Source organism: Chiloscyllium punctatum, chromosome 49, assembly GCF_047496795.1.
Source record: "Chiloscyllium punctatum isolate Juve2018m chromosome 49, sChiPun1.3, whole genome shotgun sequence".
Classification (NCBI taxonomy): Eukaryota; Metazoa; Chordata; class Chondrichthyes; order Orectolobiformes; family Hemiscylliidae; genus Chiloscyllium; species Chiloscyllium punctatum.
In genome coordinates this window covers 35271464-35287781 of record NC_092787.1, presented here as the reverse complement: position 1 = coordinate 35287781, position 16318 = coordinate 35271464, and the positions used below count along the sequence as shown (strand labels likewise).

The window sequence follows — 16318 nt, the reverse complement described above, 5'->3', positions numbered from 1 at the left end:
TTTGAATTAATAAAGATATTCACCTTGATGGGATTGTACTATGGAGGGAAATTGAGGAACAAACATGAAGAGAGATCTCAGAGATATATAATAACAAGGTTGTAATAGTAGGTGATTTTCATTTCCTAACACTGACTGGGACTACGACAGTGTTAAGAGCAGAAGAACTAGGAGCAGAAGTAGGCCATTTGGCCTTCTGAGCCTGCTCTGCCACTCAATAAAATCACAGATGATCTTTTCATGGCCTCAGATCCACTTACCCATACTCTCACCGTATCTCTTAATTCCTTCACTGTTCAAAAAAAAAACTATCATAGCTTTAAAGCTATTTACTGAAGTAGCATTAGCTGGGCAGGTAATTCCATAGATTCACAACCGTCTGGGTGAAGAAGTTCCTTCTCAATTCAGTTCTAAATCTGCTCCCCTTAATTTCCCTCTTCTCCTAGTTTCAGCTGCCAGTGGAAACATTCCTTCTATGTCTAGCTTATCTATTCAATTCAGAATTTTATAGGTTTCTATAAGATCGCCTCGCATTCTTCTGAATTCCAATGAATATAATCCTAGTCTACTAAGTCTTTCCACATAGGCCAACCCCCTCCACTCCGGAATCAATCTAGTGAACGTCCTCTGCAACCCCTCTAGTGCCTGTACATCCTTTCTCAGGTAAGGAGACCAAAAGTGCATGCAGTACTCAAGGTATAGCCTCACCAGCACCCTGTACAGCTGGAACATTACCTCACGAGAGGTATAGACAGGGCGGATAGCATGAAGCTTTTTCCCCCAGAGAGGGGGACTCAATTACTAGGGGTCACAAGTTCAAAGTTAAGAGGGAAGAAGTTTAGAGGAGATATGCGTGGAAAGTTCTTGAGCAGAGGGTGGTGGGTGCTTGGAATGCGTTGCCAGTGGAAGTAGTAGAGGCAGGCATGATGGTATTATTTAAGACAGATACATGAATGGGCAGGAAGCAGAGGGAGACAGACCCTCAGAAAGCAGGCGATAGGTTCAGAGAAGGTCTGAATCGGCGCAGGCTTAGAGAGCCAAAGGGCCTGTTCCTGTTCTGTAATTTTCTTTGTTTGTCCCTCATTTTAAACTCAATCTCTTTACCAAGGAAGGATAAACTCCATTTGCCTTCCTAATTACCTGTTGTACAGGAAGACCAACCTTCAGTAATTCATGTACAAAGACACCTGGGTCCCCCTACACAGCAGCATGCTTCTTTTTTTAAAGCATTCAAGTGACAGTCCTGGTTACTGTTACTCCTACCAAAATGGATGACGTCACAATTATTAATATTGTATTCCATTTGCCAGACCTTTGCCTACTCAATGTATCTACGTTCTTCTGCAAACTTTGCTCTGCCACTCATCTTAGTGTCATCTGCAAACTGACACACTACATGTGGTCCTCAACTCCAAATCCTCCATGTAAGTTGTGAATAATTACATTCCCAACACTGATCCCTGAAGTACTTCATTCATCACTGCCAACCAGAATAGCACTTATTATCCCCACTTTGCTTCCTGTTAGTCATCCAATCCTCTATCCATGCTAGTACTTTACTCCTAAACCATACATTTTATCCTTATGCAGCAGCCTCTTGTGCGACACCTTGTCAAAGGCCTTCTGGAAATCTAGATACACCACATCTACTCTGTCCCCGCTATCCATCATGCTCAATGCTTTCACAGAATTCCAAAAGATTAGTTAAGCATGATCTCTCATTCATGAACCCATGCTGAATATGCCCAATGGGATTATTTCTATCTAGATGCCTTGCTATTTCTTCCTTGATAATAGATTTAAGCATCTTCCCCACTACAGAAGTTAAACCAACCAGTCTTTAAAATTCCCCATCTTTTGTCTACCACCCTTTTTAAACAGTGGCTTCATATTTGCTGTTTTCCAATCCACCAGAACTGCCCCAGAGTCCAGTGAACTTTAGAAAATTACCACAAGTGCACTTGCTATTTCTCCTGCCATCTCATTTAGTACCCTGGGATACATTCCATCAGAGCCAGGAGACTTGTCTATCCGTAGCTCCATTAGCATGCTCAACACTACCTCCTCCATGATAATGATCGTTTCCAGGTCCTCACTTAACTTCATCTCTATCAATTTCTGGCATGTTATTCATGCCCTCCACTGTGAATGCCGACACAAAGTACCTATACAATGCCTCAGCCATTTCATCGTATCCCATGACTAAATGTCCCTTTTCATCCTCTAAAAGGACTAATGTTTATTTTAGCCACACTTTCTTTTCATATATTTAAAGAAACTTTTGCTATCTGTCTTTATATTCTGAGCGAGCTTTTTCCTCATGCTCTATCTTACTTTTCTCTTCAGCTCTTCTTGTAGCTTTTTGTTGACCTTTAAAGCTTTCCCAATTTTCTAGTTTCCCGCTGATCTTGGCCACTTTGTATGCCTTCTCTTTCAATTAGATAGCCTCCCTTATTTCCTTAGACACCCAATGCAGATTACCACTTTTCTAACAGTCCTTCCTTTGCACATGATTATGCTTTTGCTGAGCATTGAAAAATTGTTTTGAAAGTCCTCCACCACTCATCAACTCAAAGTCTTTGTTTTCAGTCTACTCTAACCAAGTCCTCCATCATTCCATTGTAGTCTCCTGACGACCTGTTCCTTAATTTCATTCTTAGTGCTTGATAAACGCCAAATAGGTCCTCCATCTAGTCTTGCCTGTGTTGTTAGTCCCAACGTGGACCACAATAACTGGATCCTCCCCCTTCCGCTCCAATATCCTTTCAAGCTGGTCAGCTATGCCCTGCACCGCATAGGCAACACGCCATGCGGGACTCCTGATCCGGCTTGCAAAGGATACTATCTATCCACCCCTTTCAACACTAGCTGCAAATGTGGTCACTGCAGTTCACAATAGGATCACTGAGTTTTATACTCACTCCATGTTACATCTCCTCCCTCGAAATGCTCCCTGCAGACTAGGCTGTGCTCCCCAAGCACAGTGAGATTTATACTCACTCCTCGTTACGGCTTCTCCCTACAACCACTCCCTGTAGACTAGATAAAGGCTTGGCTGTTGAAAAATCTGTAAAATTAGTTCAAATAAATCTCAAAACAGTAAAAAAAAAGTTCAGGTTGCTCGTTAAGCCAGTAGGTTTGTTCTCAGACCGGAATGGCATTCAAACTGGAACTCCGTCAATAAACTCATTGATTTGGATCCCACTTATCAACCTGAGAAAAAGAACCGCAAATGATATCACATACCTTAACAGACCAAGACACAGATAAATAGTGGGACAGAAACACCAGCGCTTCACGGGAGGCCCACTGATGTTACCGAGCATGGTCTGAGACCAAATTTACAACCAGAACCTCAACCTAAGCTACAAATCTTCTCAAAAATCGCAGTTTAAATATTGTTGGGGTATTCTCAACAGGGAGATCAGGAAGGCAAAAAAAAAAGAGATTATGAGATAAGGTAAAGATAATGCAAACTGATTCTACAAGTACATTAAGAGTAAGAGAGCAAATAGAGTACAACCACTGAAAGATCAAAAAAGCCGCCTTCTGTTGAAACTCAGGAGATGGGAGAGATATTAAATAAATATTATCCATCTGCTTTTACGGCAGAGAAGCAAACAGGGGCCAGAGAACTCTGGCAAATAAATATTGATGTTTTGAAAACAGTTCACATTACAGAAGAGGAAGAGCAGAAAACCTTAGAAAGCATAAAAGGTGGATACATCTCCAGGACCTGACCTAGAGTAGTCCAGGATTTTTTTGGGAGGTTAGGGAGGAAATTGCAGGGCCTCTTGTAGAAAGATTTGCATCATCTATAAATGTGAGTGAGATGCCTGATGACCGGAGAGTGGTTGATGTTGCACCATTGTTCAAGAAAGGTTGAAAAGGAGAGGTCTAGGGACTATAAACTTGTGAGCCTGACTTCGGTGGTGGGTATGTGGCTAGGGATGGTTCTGAAAGATAGGATTTATATGCATTTGGAAAGGTGTGGAATCATTAGGGATGGCCAGCATGGCTTTGAGGGAGGGTGTCTCACTAGATTGAGTTTTTTTGAGGTCATAATGAAGAAGATTGATGAGGGCAGAGTGGTAGACACTGTTTATTTGGACTTTAGTAAAGCTTTTGACAAGGTTCCACATGGTAGTAAAGTTAGCTCACATGGGATTCAGGGTGAAGTTGCTAATTGTGAACAAAATTAGCTTAAAAGCAGGAGACAGAATGGTGGAAAATAACAGACGGGAGGCCTGTTTGCAACAGTGCTCCACAGGGATTGGTGCTGGGTCCAATTTTGCTGGTCATTTATATAAAATGATCAAGATGAGAATATAGAAGGCATGGTTAGTAAGTTTGTTGGTGATGCTAAAATTGGTGGTACAGTGGGTTTCCATTATCAGAGATTATAAGAGATCTTGATAAGTTGGATCAATGGGCTGAAGATTGGCAGTTAATTTGGAAAAATGCAAGAGATTATGTTTTGGTAAAACGAACAAGGGTAGGATTTATACAATTAAAAGCAGAACTACAACAATACTTAAAGCTAAGAGACACATAAGGATTCAGGTCTTTGAAGTTTGTGTCACATATGGACAGGGTAGTTAAGGTATTTAGCTGACTTACCGTTATTGCTCAGATCATGGAGTACAGGAGTTAAGACATTATATTGAGGTAGTACAGAATGTTGGTCAGATGTCTTCTTGAGTACGGTGTCTAGAAGGAGAGTCCATCTTATAGGAAGGATATTATCAGGCTGGAGAATATTCAGAAGAGATTTATCAGGATGTTGCTGGAAATGGAGGATTTCGATAGAGGTAGAGGCTTAATAGGCTAGGACTTCTTTCACTTGAGCATAGGAAGTTGAGAGATGATGCTATAGAAGTTTGTAAAATAATGTAAGTTATAGATAAAGAGAATGGAAGGTGTCTTTACCCTAGCGTGGGGAAGTTCAAAATTAGAGAGTGCACTTTTTTTTAAGAAAAGCTGAAAGGAGAAAGATTTTAAAAAGACTTTGGGGAATTTTGCTTTTTTTTTTTACACAGAATGGTTCATGTGTGGAATGAACTTACAAAGGAAGTGGTGGATGTGGATACATAGTTCCAATGTTTAAAAGACATTTGGCTAACTGCACAAATATAAAATGTTTGGAGGGATATAGACCCAGTGCGGGCAGGCGGGACGAGTTTAGTTTAGAATTATGGTTGGTTTGGACAGATTGGACCGAAGGGTCTGTTTTCATCTTGTCTGATTCTATGACTAAGTATACAACCCTCCCTATCACAATAATCTCATCCAGTCTCGCAACATGTACAATTCCCCTCTAGCTTTACAATCCTCCCTGACTTTGTAATAATGCACAACCCTCACTATCTCTGACATCACAAACATCTCTCTTTGCAAGATCCTCCAAATCTCAAACCCTCCCTATCTCTAATCTTCGTCATCCTCACAAATCTCTATGATACGTGCTTTTCTCTAAATCCATCCGCATGAGGTTACCCCATTTATATTTCTCCACTTGGTGGCACTTTCAGATTCCTGGGCCCCGTGCTCCGGCATTTCCTCTTAAACTACTCTGCACTTCACTTCCTCCATCAAGTGGATCAAAGGTCTACAGTACAGAAAAAGGCTATGTGGCCATCAGTTCTGTGCCAGTAAAGGAAACTACCACCTACCTATTCTAATCCCACTTTCCAGTCCATGGATTTGTCTACCTTGCCATCACAAGTGTGCATCTAAATACAAATTAAATGTTATTGGGCCTTTTCTGCATCTACCACCTTTAACGATAGTGAGGTTCAGTGCATTTGTCATTGCGTGATGACATCACCCACAGGAACACACAACATCTGGATCTGTACAAACAGGAGATCACCTACATATTGGGAAAGATAGCAGGATCCCTGATGGAGAGCAGAGGAGATTTACCAGGATGATTCAAAGAATGAAGGAGTTTAGTTCCATGCTTAGGGTTTTTTTTAAACATTATTTATTGACGTGATATGATTGTTGATGGTACACACTGAATATCCAATATACAACAGATGGGCTCGCCTTCTCAACATCTCCCCTTATCTGGGCTGTTGTAACTTTCAGGTTAAACCACCACCAGTCATCTCTTTCTGACAAGGGAGCAGCCCTATGGTCTGGTATGACAATGGTGACTTTACCTTTTACACAGTGATGCCATTGTGCCTCAGTGGTGGACAGGAGAAATGTTGAACATAAGTTCATAGAATGAGGAGGAGGAGTTGGCCATCTGGCCCTTCGGCCTGATCCGCCATTCAATAAGATAATGGCTGATATTTTTGTAACCTCTGCTCCACTTACTCGCCCCTTCACTATAACCCCTAGTTGAGTAGATGTGTGGTCAGATGTGCATTTTGGGGTCAGATATGAGAGTAATATTCTGAACAGCGTAGTTCAGCCTCAGGCAGTTCTCATCAAGAAGGGTGGGCTCAGCAATAAGAGAAAGTAATTTGTAATAGCAACTGAAGGCAATGAGTTTAACCATTGTAAAGTTTTTCTGGATGAAATTTCAGCTAATCAAGTAGTGGAAGTGTGATAAGCAGTTTGATAACGGAGTAACACTGGAGCAATGGAGAGAGAAGGTGAGGAGATAGAATTGGACATTGTCAGTGCAATGTGAAACTAACAAAGTGCTTTTGGACGATGTCACCATCTGGCAGTGTGTAGGTGAGAAACAGCAGGGGCCATGGTCAGATGCTTGCCAAACACCAAATACAAAGGAATTCAGAGAGGAAAGGGAAAGTGGAGATGGAGCTGAATTTTCCAACAGTGCGAGGTCAAATATTCTTTTAACAGAACGGGTGAGAAGGGCATAACTAAAGAAAGACAGACCAAACAATGAACAATATCTGTGAATTGGCTTGGCAAGAATGACAAGGAGGAGAGAATTGATTGGAAGAGCTGTAGTTTAATGAGAATAGGGCCAAGGGTCGAGATGAGCTCCGATAAGCCTTGACAAGAAACTGGAGAAGGTTTGGCTTGAAATAGCTAGTGGAAGGGAGGGAAGCAGCAGAGGCAAGGGGATGGGAACCAGAGCTATAGAACAAAGAACAGAGGATGATATAGCTGGTGAACAGGCAAATACAGCGTGCAGTGAGTCTGTGAGAAAGGATAGACAGTTGATAGGGCGAAGTTGCAGTCAGTGTGATGGCTTGAAGTGTGTCTATTTTAATGCAAGACACTTGGAATAAGAGTGATGAACTTCGGGAGTATGGATCAGTATTCAGAGCTGCAATGTTGTGGCCATTAGAGACTTGGATATCATGGGGGCAGGAATGGTTGTTGAATGTTCTGGGGTTTAGATTTTTCAAATGGAATAGGGAGGGAGTTAAAAGAGGTGAGGGAGTGGCATTGCCAATCAAGGACAGTATCATAGCTGCAGAAAGGGAGGTCGATGAGGAGGGTTTGTGTATGGAGTCATCACGGGTGGCCCCCAAATAGCAACAGAGACACAGAAGGAGATTGGAAGGCAGATTTCGGAAAAGTGCAGAAGTAAGGATTCTAGATAATCCAAGATGGAGGACAGGAAAAACTGTTGCTCCTTTGAGGTATTTTAGATGTTGGAGGTGATTTCAATGAATTCCAGGAGCAGCAATTACTGTTTCCTATGCTTTTGCATTGTTCTAGAACTTGCAAGGAAAAAAAAACTCAAAACAACGGCACTTTTAAAAGGCAGAAAGAAAACTAAAAAGGCAAGCACATGGTCAGTCAGTCAGTGAGGGAGGGAGAGAAAGAAACATACGCTGCTAACTGACACTGCAGTGAATCTGCACAGTTACTGCCTTTGCTGTTTGAGTTAGTGTATCTCTGGACATCGGAGTGCATCTCAAAAATTAACAAAACGGTGAAATTTACAGCTGACCTTGGAGAAATCTGTGTGGGGAAGCTCACAGCACAGAAATGGATAAATGCATTGCTGTTAATGTTTAACCTTGCTGTAAGCCTACAGTAGAGAGTAGTGGTAGTGAGCACAGTGGGTTCTTTCTTGATCATGTTTTATTGAAATCTGTTACGATTAAATATTAAAAATATAAAGCACAAGTACTAAGTTAGCCTAGAGCACTTTTGTAGAGCAAACGACGGTGTTATTTTTTGGGTCAGTAGATTTGAAGGAGCAAAGATAGCCTTTAGCAGAGTGATATGCTCTTGTCAGATGTGAAAGGTTAGGGAGAGTTTTCATGTTACTGATGAGTATGTCTGCAGGAAACGTGGTTGCGAATCTTATCAGATAGCATGGATTGTTTAGAGCGGCAGTTAGACGCAATGAGGAATTCAAAAGAGCAAGGGGGTGTAACAGATGGCAGTTATAGGAAGGGTGAAAAGCTGTAGGTAGATGGGTTACCTCCAGGAAAGACAAGAGGGGTAGACAGGCAGTGCAGGAGTTTTCTGTGGTTATCTTCATTTCAAACAGGTGTGCCGTTTTGGAAAACGTAGGGGTGATAAATTCTCAGGGGAATGTAGCACAAACAGCCAAGTTTCTGGCATCGAGAAATGCTCGAATGTAATGAAGGGGACACCAAGTGATCAATTGTGATAGGGGACTATCTAGTCAGAGGCACAGAGAGAGGTTTCTGTGGCCAGAGAAAAGTCAGAATGGTGTATGGTCTCTCTGGTACGAGGATCAAGGACATCTCAAAGGGGAGAGGGATCAGCAAGAAATTATACACATTTGAAATAATGACACAGGAAGGGACAAGGATGAGAATCTGAAGGGACAATATAGAAAGTTAGGTAGGAATTTAAAAAATGAAGTCCTCAAGGGTAGTAATATCCGGATTACTCCCAGTGCTATGAGCTAGTGAGGGTAGAAATAGGAGGATAGAGAAGTGAATGAGTAGCTGAGGAGCTGGTGCATGGGAGAAGGGTTCACATTTTTGGATTACTGGAATCTCTCTGGGGTAGAAGTGACCTGCTCAAGCAGGATGGATTGCACCTGAATTGGAAGGGAATTAATATACTGGCAGGGAGATTTGCTAGACCTGCTCGTGAGGATTTAAATTAGAAAGGTTGGGCTAGGTGGGGCGAGGGTGGAAGAGCTGGGAAATAATGAGGAAAGAGATCAATCTGAAACTGGTACAGTTGGGAAAGGGAACAAGTCAAACAAACAGTCAGGGCAGGAAAGAACAAAGCAGAGAACAAGGTAGGACTGATAAATTAAACTGCATTGATTTTAATGCAAGGGGCCTAATAAGGAAGGCAGATTAACTCAGGGCATGGTTAGGAACATGGGACTGGGGTATCATAGCAATTACAGAAACATGGCTCAGGGATAGATAGGACTGGCAGGTTAATGTTCCAGGATATAAATGCTATAGAAAGGGGGACAAGAGAGGAGGGGGAATTGACATTTTTGATAAGGGATATCATTACTGCTGTACTGAGGGAGGATATCCCTGGGAATACATCCAGGGAGGTTATTTGGGTGGAACTGAGAAATAAGAAGGGATGATCACCTTATTGGGATTATATTATAGACTCCCTAATAGTAAGCAAGAAATTAAGAAATAAATTTGTAAGGAGATTTCAGTTGTTTGGTAAGAATAATAGGGTGGTTACGGCAGAGGGTTTTAACTTTCCAAACATAGACTGGGAATGCTGTAGTATTAAGGGTTTAGATGAAGAGGAATTTGCTAACAGCGTACAAGAAAATCTGCTGATTTAGTATGTGGATGTTCCTATGAAAGAAAGTGCAAAAATTGACCTACTCTTGGGAAATAAGGCAGGGCAGATGTGAGGTGTCAGTGGGGGAGCACTTTGGGGCCAGTGACCATAATACTATTAGTTTTAAAATAGTGATGGAAAAGGATAGACCAGATATAAAAGTTGAAGTGCTAAATTGCAGGAAGGCTAATTTTGAAGGTATTAGACAGGGGGATGGGAACCTGAGTTGTAGTGTGTGTGAAAAGGAGGTTGAAAGTACTGAGATCAGGGATAGGCTTACAAGATCACGAGAGGGCACCAGCAATCAGGATGTTTGTTTGAAATGTGTGTACTTTAATGCCAGGAGCATGCAGAATAAGGTGGGTGAACTTGCAGCATGGGTTGGTACCTGGGATTTTGATGTTGTGGCCATTTCAGAGTTCGTGGCCATTTCAGAGACACAGCTGAAGCAGGGACAGGAATAGTTGTTGCAAGTTCTGAGATTTAAATATTTTAGTAAGAACAGAGAAGATGGTAAAAGAGGGGTGTGGGACATTGTTAATCAAGGGTAGTATTACAGCAGCTGAGATAACATTTGAAGACTTGTCCACTGAGGTACTTTGGGCTGAGGTTAGATACAGGAGATATAGGAAAGGAGCAGTCACCCTGTTGGGAGTTTTCCACGGGCTTTCGAAATGTTCCAGGGATATAGAGGAAAAGGATAGCAAAAATGATTCTAGATAGGAGTGAGAGTAACAGGGCAGTTGTTAAAGGGGACTTTAACTTCCCCAATATTGACTAGGAATACAATAGTTGTAGTTTAGATGGATCAGTTTTTGTTCAATGCGTACTGGAGGGTTTTCTGGCACAGTACTTAGACAGGCCAATATGAGTGATGTCATATTGGATTTGGTACTGGGAAATGAACCTAGTCAGGTGTTAGACTTGGAGATAGGCGAGCACTTTGGCGATAGTGACCATAATTCAGTTATGTTTACAATAGCAATGGGTAAAGATACGTATATACCACAGCAAAAGAGGTAAAACTGGGAGAGAAAGGTAATTATGATGCAGTGCGACAATATTTAGTGTACATAAAAGGTGGGGAAGGAAACTACATGGGGTGGACACACTTGACACGGAGCTTATTCAAGGAACAGCTACTGCGGGTCCACAGGCTTTACTTGGCAAGATGGCGGCAATTCTGGAGAACTGCTGTGGACAGCTCTGCCTAACAGCCACGGCATACTGGTGTTTTTTGCCATCCCTGGCCAACTTATGTGGTGGAAATATTAGTTTTAAACCTTACAGAACACATTTGTTAATATTTGGGAGTGGGAAGGATGCCAAAGGGAAAAGGAGCAAACAAACACCAGCAGGGAGAACACTCCCCTGCAGCACCTACAACACCAGAGACTGCAACAGCAGCAGCCTCTCCTTTACCCCCGGGGACCTGACAGACTCTCAGGAATTGGCTGCGGTGATGGAGAGACTTACCTTGAAAGTTGCGGCCGCAATTGAGGAAATCTGTGGGGAGATTCGTGCCCAGGTCCAACCTATTGCATCCATGCTGCAGAAGCATGAGCTGGAGATCCAGGGCCTCGGGGAGAGGCTGGAGGAGGTGGAGAGTCAAACTAAGGCCTTGGAAACTGAGATGGAGTCCTCATCCAGTCGGATCCAGGTGCTGGAGCGTGAGGTGTGGGCCTTGCAAAAACCATATTGACGACCTTGAAAATTGAGGTCGGAGTATAAATCTCCGAATTGTCGGGCTCCCTGAAGGCGAGCAGTCAGACAGCATCTTTGAAAGCTGGCTGCCGAAGTTTTTGGGCCTTCACATAGAGTCCAGCAGGCTTCAGATTGAAAGGGCGTATCAGGTTGCAGTGCACAGGTCAGGGCCGATGCAGCATCCCCGCCTAGTCCTAGTATACTTCCACTCAAGCAAAAAGTCAGAGAAGCTTCCAGATCCCTGGGAAAAGATCAGCAGGCGTCGCTGTACAAGGGGTCAAAAATAATGTTTTTCCAGGATTTTTCAGCAGCTGTAATCCGAAAGAGGAAGTCCTTCGATGAAGTTAAAAAGAGGCTAAGGAACCCGGGCATTCAGTACTCCATGAGATACCCCGCAATACTTTGTTTCAGCCACGAGGACTCAGTTTATACATTTGACTCAGCGGATAAGGCTAAAAACTTTGTGGACACTTCAAAATAGACGGATTGGCCTGAAGAATATGGTTAATGTTTGCTCTCTTTTCTATTTTTCCCCATGTTTTCTCTTCCTTTTTTTTATTCCTTTCTTCCTCCCTAATAATTTCCATTTTGGAAAGGGGAGAAAAGTCTTTGGAATAAGCTGTTCCTTTTTTTAAATAACTGGATTTTCTGATGGGAAATTTTGTGGATGTTCTTTGTTGTCTCTCCCCTTTTTTTTGTTTGTTCTGCTTCTCTTTTAGTCACAAGTAGGGGTGTCATGAAGCCAGGATGGGTGGAATGCTCATCCTGACTTTGTCTTTTTTCTGTTGATTTAAGGATCATCTCCTTGTTTTTTTCTGGCCTAAAGCTGGGGCACAGTCTGGGTTTGAAGGAGCTGTGAAGGAGAGGTAGGGTGAGTGCCCCCTATGGGCAGGGGGAAAGAGTCTTCCATTCAAGGTTCTACAGTTGGTTTTCTTTGTAGTTTTTTGGTAGGAATACTTTTTTATAGTTATGATAGTAGATTTTGAATATATAGTTTTTCGATTCTATGAGTCTTTATTTACTTATGCTCGGCACTCTGTAAGCCAGGTTCTCCGTCCGAGGGGTTCAAGTGTGTCTGAAAGGGGATATGGTTAAGTGTCTTATTAAATGGTGCACCTGGAACATTAAAGGAAGTCTGTTAAAAGGAAAAAAGTGCTTAAGAGGGAAAGGGTTGATATCGCTTTGTTGCAGGAAACCCATCCTGATGATGGGGAACACCTGAAATTACAACAGGGGGGTTATGACCAGGTATTCTTTTCATCCTTTACTACTAAAAGTAGAGGTGTAGCGGTACATATCCAGAAAAATCTTCTGTTCACATTAGTAGTGCAGGTGAAAGATGAGCAGGGACGGTTTGTGATACTTAAAGCCCTGATACATGGAGAGAAATATAGCATTTTAAACCTCTACTGTCCTCCGGTGTATCCCCTCAAATGTTTGATTAGTGCTTTCTTTAAGTTGAGTACTTTTGGAACACGGCACATTATATTGGGGGGGGGGGGGGGGGGGGGCGGTGGAGGATTATAATTGTCTTTTGGATCTGACAGTGGTCAGGATGCCTTGTGGGCCCCCAACTATTTCTTCGCAGGGCAAGCTGGTGGTTGACTTATGCGAGGAGTTGGGGCTGGTGGATATTTGGAGATGCCTTCACCCTATTAGCAGGGACATCACCTTTTTTTCAAACCCACATAAATGTCACACGCGGACTGACCTCTTTCAGGCTCCCTTAGCCCTTCTTGATTCGATTAGGAGCTGTATAATTGGGAATATATAGCTATCTCTGACCACGCGGCAGTATATTTGGAGGTTAAGGCCAAGAGTGAAGGGCTAGGTTTGCGGCACTGGCGTTTGGACTCTTTTCTCCTTAAGGATTCCAAATTTGTGGAATACTTTTTGAAGGAGTTTCAGGAATTCTCGACTTTCAACTCAGGCATGGCTAGTCGTCCGCCCAAGTGATGCTAAGGCTTTTGCTACGAGCTTAGCCATTTCCTATTCAGCTAGCTGGAAACAACAGAAGGAGGACCAGCAGCGTCTATTTGAGATGCAGTTGAAAGCCACGGAGGTAGCACATTTCGGTGACTAAGCTACAGCCAATCATGGCCCTTCGGGCTGCCTTGAATTCAATACTGACACAAAATGCATAGAAAACAAACTTGCTTTTACTCGACAGAGGCTGTTCGAATATGGGAATAGGCCAGGGAAGTATTTAGCATACCTGACTAGGAAAAGGTGTGCTCCCCAATCCATTACTGCAATCAGAGACAGCGCAGGGATCCTTCCATACAATGCTAAAATGAGGCTTTTTGGAGCTTTTACTCTGAATTTTATAGTCTGAAGGTTGTGAAGACAGGAGTGCTAAAATTGAGACTTTTTTTTAAGAACCTGGACCTCCCAGGGGTAACCTTGGCACAGGCCTCACTCCATAATGCCCCCTTGACAGTTCAGGAAATACAGGAGGCAGCTAGGCAACTTCAGAGTGGGAAAGCACCTGGCCGTGATGGTCTTCCGGGTGAGTTTTATAAGGAGTTTATAGGAATTCTGTCAGGGCCGATGTTGGAGATGTACAATCACTCATATGCATGAATGCATACCACCATCTTTGAGAGAAGCTAATATGTCTTTAATTCTGAAGGGGAAGGCTCCTGAAGATTGTGCCTCATACAGGCCCATCTCTCTATTAAATTCAGACTTCAAGATTCTGTCCAAGATCTTGGTGCTGAGATTGGAAAGGGTGTTGCCCAATATTATTAAAGAGGACCAGACAGGCTTTATAAGGGGCCCGGAGGTCCTCTAATAATATTAGAAGGTCTCTGAATGTGGTTCACGTTTGTCAGCAACGATCGATTCAGGGTTGGTGATTTCCTTAGTTGCACAGAAAGCATTTGATCGGGTGGAATGGCCATATCTTTATTACGTCTTAGAACAGTTTGGGTTGAGTGGAATCTTTGCTCGGAGGGTGGAGGTTTTATATCACCACCCTCTGACTGCGGCCATCACCAACAGGGTGAAGTCTGGGAATTTTAGGATTGGTAGGGGTAGTCGGCAAGGCTGCCCCCTCTCACCATTGTTGTTTACGTTGGTGCTAGAGCAGCTGGCAGAGGCCATTCGTCAGAACGTCGACATAACCGCTCCGGAAGTGGGATCGAGGGCACACAAGATTACACTGTACGCGGATTATGTCCTTCTGTTTTTAATCAAACCTGATAACCTCCATACGTCAATTAATTTGGGGCTATTTCAGGATATAATATTAACTTTGCAAAATTGGAGGCTATGCCTTTGAGGAACCTTAAGGATGTGCCAGAAGTTGAAGGTGGATCTAAATTACCTTTTAAGTGGTCATGGGCAGTGTTCCTTGGCATTTTTATACCCCCAAGTTTGATCTGTTATTTGGGATTAATTTTGCTCGCTTGCTCAATATTAGGCAAGATCTCCAGAGATGGGAGGCTCTTCCAATTTCACGGCTGGGCCAAATATCACTCATTAAGATGAATATTCTTCCTCATTGCTTTATCCCATGTGTATCCTCCCTCTAATGTTTCCTAGGTCAACGCTGCGGAAGCTTATGGGGTGGTTTGGCTCCTTTGTTTGGCATAGTGGGCGGCCCCTCATCAAACTTACTAAATTGCAGTTGCCTCAAGGAGGGGGAGGAGTTGATTTCCCAGACATCAGGAGGTATCAATTGAGTTCCCCGCTGTCCTTTGTCTGTGATTGGGTCGGTAATGATCCAAACTCAATATGGCTGGATATGGAGGCCTCCCACGCAAAGTGCCCTCTTATTAACCTGTTGTTCATGGATAATATGAGGACAATTATGGACCACTGCCGGAACCCCATTGTCATTACTACAGTCAAGGCATGGAGGGCGATGCGTCAGAGTGAGGGTTGTTTATTCAAGACTTTGCCACTTACGCCTATAGTTGACATGCCAGGGTTCCGACCAGGGATGATGGACTCAGGGTTCAAACTATGGGCAGCGAGAGGAGTTTCTAGTTTGGGAAACTTGTTGGCGGGGTGGGGGTGGAGGTTATGATGTCTTTTGAGTCGCAAATACAGGTTGTCCAGCAGAGACCCTTTCCGTTTTTTTCAGGTTAGGGGTTTCATTCAGAAGAAGACTACGCTTCTCACTAAGCCTGATACAGAGATGTTGTTGCTACGTTCCACAAGCACCCTTTTGATTAGTGCCCTCTATCGCCTGCTGGGTGGCAGAGCCTGGCAGGATGTTAACCTGTTATGTGAGGTCTGGGAGCAAGAGCTGGGAGTGGAGATCTCATCTGAAACATGGGAGAACACTTGAAAGATCTCAATCTGTAACAGGACATGCGCAACGCAGTTAAAAGTTCTGCACAGGACTCATCTGGCACCAGACCGTCTGGCGAAGTTTAAAAAAGGGGCCCAAATGTGAAATAAGTGTAGGTACTCTTACCAATTGCTTCTGGACATGCCACATGCTCTGTGTTTATTGGAGCACTGTGGCGGGAGAGATAGGGTGGGTATTGAGGACTGAAGTCAAAGTAGACCCGATATCTCTCCTTTTCGGTCTACCAAATTTACCATCTTTAGATGGGCATGGGAAGAAACTATTTAATGTTCTTGCATACTGTGCACGGAAGAATATTCTGAGAACCCATCGGGCTTGCTGGGATGGTAGAAATTAATTATGGAGCACATTCCCTTAGACTTTTCCACAAACATGGTGCACCACACAACAGACAATTTTAATAAGACATGGCAGCCCTACTTGAGATTTCGGAATATAGATTTGTCAATTATCTTAACTAGGGCATTTGTTTAACCAAGATGATTAGATTTGTCAAGCCCTGGGTCCTGGAGGGGGTCTCCCGAGTTAATACGGGTATGTATACAATGCTCCCGTTTCTTTGTTCGGGAGCCTTGCGCTGAGCATAGCTGTTCTGTATTGTGTTTT

General features: G+C 43.1%; 2 protein-coding genes across 11 annotated transcripts in view; one reads left to right on the top strand and one right to left on the bottom strand.

Annotated features, from left to right (window-relative positions):
- LOC140469556 (uncharacterized) overlaps positions 1-16318 on the top strand; it is a 95327-nt gene that overhangs the window by 43828 nt on the left and 35181 nt on the right. The window lies entirely within an intron of this gene.
- LOC140469552 (uncharacterized) overlaps positions 1-16318 on the bottom strand; it is a 42778-nt gene that overhangs the window by 17046 nt on the left and 9414 nt on the right. Inside the window, exons 4-5 of one of the 10 annotated variants that reach the window (XM_072566171.1) lie at positions 11164-12466; positions 2922-3039 (exon numbers count right to left, since the gene is read on the bottom strand). The exons of 8 other annotated variants lie outside the window; for them this stretch is intronic. The gene's annotated coding sequence lies outside the window, so the exon portion shown is untranslated. The remainder of the gene's footprint in view (positions 1-2921; positions 3040-11163; positions 12467-16318) is intronic. One more of the 10 variants, XM_072566170.1, reaches the window with a different exon arrangement.